Source organism: Cygnus olor, chromosome 6 (assembly GCF_009769625.2).
Source record: "Cygnus olor isolate bCygOlo1 chromosome 6, bCygOlo1.pri.v2, whole genome shotgun sequence".
Classification (NCBI taxonomy): domain Eukaryota; kingdom Metazoa; phylum Chordata; class Aves; order Anseriformes; family Anatidae; genus Cygnus; species Cygnus olor.
Window position 1 is genome coordinate 16,918,483 of NC_049174.1, and position 6,000 is coordinate 16,924,482.

The window sequence follows — 6,000 nt, forward strand, 5'->3', positions numbered from 1 at the left end:
CCATAGGAACAGTAGATTGTACCTGGTTCAAAAAATGTGACAAAGGCCTTTAACTTTCATATATTTTCATGGCTGAAATTTCAGTCTTTTCTTCATCCTCTTCTTTTAATTGTTTGTTTAATTATTTATTTTTGATTGGCTCTTACATGGTTTTAGATTGTGAAAAGATTCTTTGTGTAAAGAAATATTATTGGTGAAATTGTCCAAAGGTTTGCTTTTCTTTGTTTGTTTTTACTGTTACACAGAGATTATGAATGTGACTATGAAATTGATCTTGACTTCTACTCTCCAGAATAGTAATGTTAACAGAATCCATTTGATGAACGAAGTATGTTTTTCATAAGCCTCTTAGATTGCAGAAACAAATTGACTTATTATTAATTAAATGATTGTATTGTGATGGTAGTTTTGTAAATGTAGTTGGTCTAAATATATTTAAGTTTCCTATGTTGAAAAGGACACAACTGCAATTTTGATCAGAAGGCCTGCATGCTCTATACTAAAATGTTCAAGTGATTTTCAGGACTAAAGATCATTTACCATTCTGTTCTTTTTTTCTGGGTTTTAGAAATGCAGTATATTCAAACATAGGTGTTACTGTAGATGCTTGACTACTGTGCAAGCAACTGCAGCTTCTGTTACCTTCTTCATTTAGAAACAATTGTTTTCACCTCTGCGCTTCATTTAAATTGCTGAGCTTCGCTGAACAAAGACAGGATAATATATTCATGTAAATTCTGATAACAGGTTGGCAGTTCCTGTGCTCATATGCAGCACAGGCTACATGAATACTATTTACGTCATTAGTTAGAAAATACGTTTAACAAATAACCTGATTATTGATACCAGAATTAGTAGTCTGATTATGCTACTGTATTCGCTTTAGTTCAGAAATTGTTAATAATACTCTGTGTACATAAACTAACCCTTTCCGCTTCAGATTGTGCCATTTCAAGTGTTTTCTACTCCAGAACACTGGCAGTTTGTGGAAGACTTAGTTGCAGTGGTTTGAGGTAGTATTTCCCCTCTCTGTTTACTTTTTTTCTACTGAAGTCACAGAATGAGTGTAGATATGTAAACCGCTTCAATTTAGTCCCATACATTAACTCTACTAACTAATATGTCAGTCTTTGACCTAGTTTATCTGAAGGAAAAACACACGATTGTCCACCAGACTAATACAGGCTTAATAATCTCAAGCAAACAATTGGGGAAATAACACCGAAATCTTGTAACATTAGACTCCATCTGTCAGAGACCTTAGATCGTTTTTGCATGACTTATATTCCTCAAGAGTTACATCTTAGAGCTGTGATCTAGAAATTGAGACGGATCAATTAGCGACAACCTCAATTAGAAATACTTATAAACTGCTTTCCCTTTGTATATTTTGTTTTTATTTAGGGACGTGGCATTAATTTTTTCTACAAGTTGTATCCTCTTATAAAATGTTTATTCTTTTGAATATTTTATATGTGGGCCAGATATGTACCATGGAAAATAATCCTGCATTTGGGATTGCTGTAGAAATGAATACAGTCCTAAACATTTTTTTCCCCCAATTGTTTTTCCATTCTTTGGGTTCTAATTAAATCTGAATGTATTTAGACTCTATTTTATTCCATAAACTGCTTTGTCTATTTTTTTTTTATCTCAGTTTTTCTTAAAATTTTACTTGTTAGAAACCTTCTGACGTAAATAAAACAAGAATTATCATTGGGAATGATAATGAGGACTAACCAAACAATAAAACCTCTAGCAGGGAAGGAAAGATACCTTGCTGAGATGCCACTTTAACATGGCTGGCTTTGTAACTTTGTGCACATTTCATTTACATTTATGGTCTGGATCTTAGGAATTTTGTTACTAGCACAATTATGCGCTAGACAAAGTGTAAGGGTGTCATGTTAAAGTGACAAAGATCACATTTATGAAGCTTACTTGTGATAAAATAATGTATGTCTAACATAGTCTATGATGCTTGATTTACACTAGGCTCTAGGGTAAATTTAGGGCTCTCTTAAAAGGAACATACTTTGTTTATGCTAGACTTCTTGTGTTAGCAAACATATTTTCTTTAAATCTAGATCAAACAGAAAGAAGCATATGTATTAGGGAAAAAAAAAGTCATTTTTCAACAGCTTTAATCCTGTTGTAATAGCCACCTACATGTTGAAAACTCCAATTAAAATAAAAATGAATATGTTGTGTTTGAGGTACAAATATATGTGATAAAATCATCACAGCATGCAGAAACGTAAGAAATACAAGCTATCTAGAAAGAATTTTAATAAGAGTACATGTTTTGTTTACAGAAAGAAAAAATCTTATAGAGGAAGGAGAAAAATGAAGGACATAGCAGGTAATATCCGCTGTTCTTGAGATCAAAATTCTTGAAAGTAGTATATAATTTTACTTGACCGTAGTGTTCATTCTTTGTTCCTATGATTTGGAAAACACTAGTTAGCAGTGGTTGTACTACTAGCTAAACAATAAGTATTATTGGGCATGTTTTATTAAGGGGAGGAACTGCAGGTGGATTTCCTGCTTGCCTATGTAGCTGTGCAAGAGAGTAAGGCAGGGGAAATAAATCTTGTTCTTTCCTTGACTGCAATGCAGATCTGGCTCTGGGAGGGGTTTTCAGATCTGCATGGCTCAAACACATGGTCAGTGTTCAGCCAATAGTTAGCCTTACATCTGGCAGTGGATTTGTGCAGCTCAAAATGTATTTTTTCTGGCTGCTAAACATGAAAACCTCTCTCTCTCTCCTTTTTTTTTTTTTTTCCCCTAAATTGAATTTGCACACAATCTTCAGATTGTGATTTATATCAAACATAATTTTAACTGTTTATCTGGTATACACTGTGGCTACCCTAAAAACTACATAGCCAAGGACTGTCACAGACAGTTTTGTTTTTTTTAATAACAGCTACATAAAAGATTCCTTTCTTGTGCTTACTCTCCCAGCTATGCTTAGGATGCTAGGATCATGCTTTTTGAGGGGTTGCTGTGTTTTAATCTGTTTACATCTTGTACTCCAGTTTTGACTATTACACCTCCCTGGGAAATCAGATATTTGAAAAGACATAGAATTGATTTTTTTACATAATTATTTACTGTTGCTGCTGAGAAACATTTATTTGTATTTGAGATTTTTAGATTACTGTAATTCAAGAACATGTGTACAGTCCTCTGTATAAGGACAGCAAGAAGCATGTGTGAATAAGGTTATGCATTTCAAAAGTTGCCAAAATAAATTTAAATTCCAAGGGGCAATACCACAAGCTCTAACATTTGCATCTGGAACTTTAAGTCATATCTGTTAAAAAAAAATATATATATATATCTAAAGTCTACGTAAATATTTTTACAAGATCTTTCTTCTTTCTTTCCTAACAAAGAAATTTTGTATTAAATTACAAATAGATATAGCTAAATACAAAATATTATCCCCTAAAATATGGGCGGTTGTAATTTAAACCAGTATCATCAGCATTGTGATAGTTTCTGCTAAGTATCTTTTAATTCTTTCTTGCTACATTTAAAATGATTGTACTGATCAGTACCAGGAGTTCAGTGAAGATGCTGGGTAAGTAGAATAAAACTCTACAGAATGTCAAGAAACAACCTACTCATTGTGGCTGATTAAATCACTTAATTAAGAAAAATATATTGAAACCACTGAGAGAATATAGCCTAAGGTGAGGAAACTGCAGCTGACAGTCATTTGTACATTCAGAGACCTCAAATGTATGAACTGATGTATTCCATGGAAAATTGTGATACAAATTTAAAAAATGCACTGTAATGCTAGAATGTACATCACAGAAATGGCTGTACACACTTGTTTACCAAATATTGTAGGTCATGTGCAATAAACACAGTTGGAAAATGCTGAGTAGTAGAAATGTTTATGGCAATATATAACGTGATGACATTCTGCCTTCGGGACACATGGTTTGAGTTCCTTGGACATATAATTAATCATTTTCTATGTGTTAGTAAGAGGATGGTAATATAAGCAGATTATGCAAGAGAAGTCTAACATAAGGTAAACTGTCTAATACTTTAAAAGGTATTCATGTTTAAGGCTGTAACTTTTAAAGGAGTGATGTCATATAAATGGGAGCAATTCACATTTTAAATGTTGCCGTTTTACTTTGGGGAAAATGACAGATGACTGTTTTCTTGTGGAGTATCATTTGACCTCCTCTGAAACCTGTTGAAATGTAATATAGACACTAGCACCTTTTTAATGTTTGCAAACATAATTATGTTGTAGCTATATCATCTGCATTTGACATGTATTGTATCAATCTGTATTATCCAGATGTCAGAGGACTTGGTTACGATATCTTGTACCAGATGAAGTTAAAAGTTGAAGTTTGAATTTGTGGTCTTTAAGGAACTTAAACAAACCACGTCACAATGTCCCCAAAATGTATAAAAAATTCTGGACGAAGGATTTAGAGTGATGGAATCAGATTCTTACCTAATGTACATTCCTTGGACTTTATGTTGACTAAGGACGAGGCCTACAATCTAAGCAGTCCTAAGGTACTTGCAGATATTACCCATTTCCATATTCTTTTTGGGTGCAATTTCAGAGACTTAGTATACAAAACATGCAGATAAATGGATCTGTTTGTTTCACTGCAGTGGGACCAACTTGAGGAAGGATCACCTTGGACTCTGTGACTTAGAAGTTTGTAGGTTTATTCAACAAAGAGGGCTGTACTATTTCAAATACTAGATGTAGTTTTACTACAGATTTTCCAATGGTAAAAATGGTTTGTTTGGTTTCTAATATATATTTTGGTGTCTCCCAGTACACAATATTTTATTAAAAAATCAAGAAATGTGCTTGTAGTATAATTATAGAAGACACACAGCTGGCTATTTCTCTAAAACATGTTTAAAGCTGCTATTTTATCTAAGAATTAGCTACTTCTTGTGACCTTCCCATACAGACATATGCTAATCCTCCAGCACACATGTTGTTTTTATTCCCTCCCCTTTGTTACAGAACCTATTGAAGTAAAGTTACTTTTTCTTCCATTCTGTAGTCCCGTGCCCAAACAAAGACTTTGTCTTGCTTTTTTTTTTTTAATTTTATTTATTTTTTAAGCTTAATACCCTCCCAAGTGTTTAAGCAGACATGCAATTACATAACACATCCCAGTGGAAAACTGGGAGTACTGTATCAGGCCTGGAGCAGCGAGGCAGTATTCCAGGCTGGCTGCTGGAAACCACAAATCTTGGCCATTACTGCAAAACTTGTGATGGGAACACAGAGGAGAGTGTTATTAGCCAGTCATGGAGTATTAAATTACACATGACTGCAGCACTGCTGAAACACCAGCCTTTTTCTGTTTTGTTCACTTCAGTGACATGAGGTGGATTTTTCTGTTTTGGCCTTTGAAATAGATCTGTCAATATTGATTCTAAAATTTGCCTACACTCCATCTTCTGAATCCAACTATTTCTGAGTGTGTGTGCGTATGTGTGGGATACCTATCTGAGATCCTGTCTACACTAAAACACAAGCATGTATGTTGCCAAGTGGTTTACATGCATAGTCTTAGGATGCTGAGGGAATTTTGCAGTACATAAGGAGAAAAATAACTGTACGTTTCACCCCATTGTTAGGGTTTTACTTCAGTGGTGTTCCAGTAAGAATAGAACATAAACTTTAGTGCATTCTACCATGACCCATGCCATGACTCTGTATGTCTACAGTTGCAGTCTTCTTTACTGGAAGTGAATTATTGGACCAAACAGCTGTTGCTGAATTACTTCTCTTTGAAGGGTAAATAGGAGAAGGGAATATTTTGGTATTATGCACATTTTTGGTTGGAATGAGTGTGTCACTACTACATGCTGTCAGTTCTTGTTTGTTTGATAACAGTCCCACAAACATTCAGTTTGTAATATCAGGGATCATGTTCCTTTCTTGTCTGCCTTACATAAATGATATTAGTATGCCAGAACAACCAACAT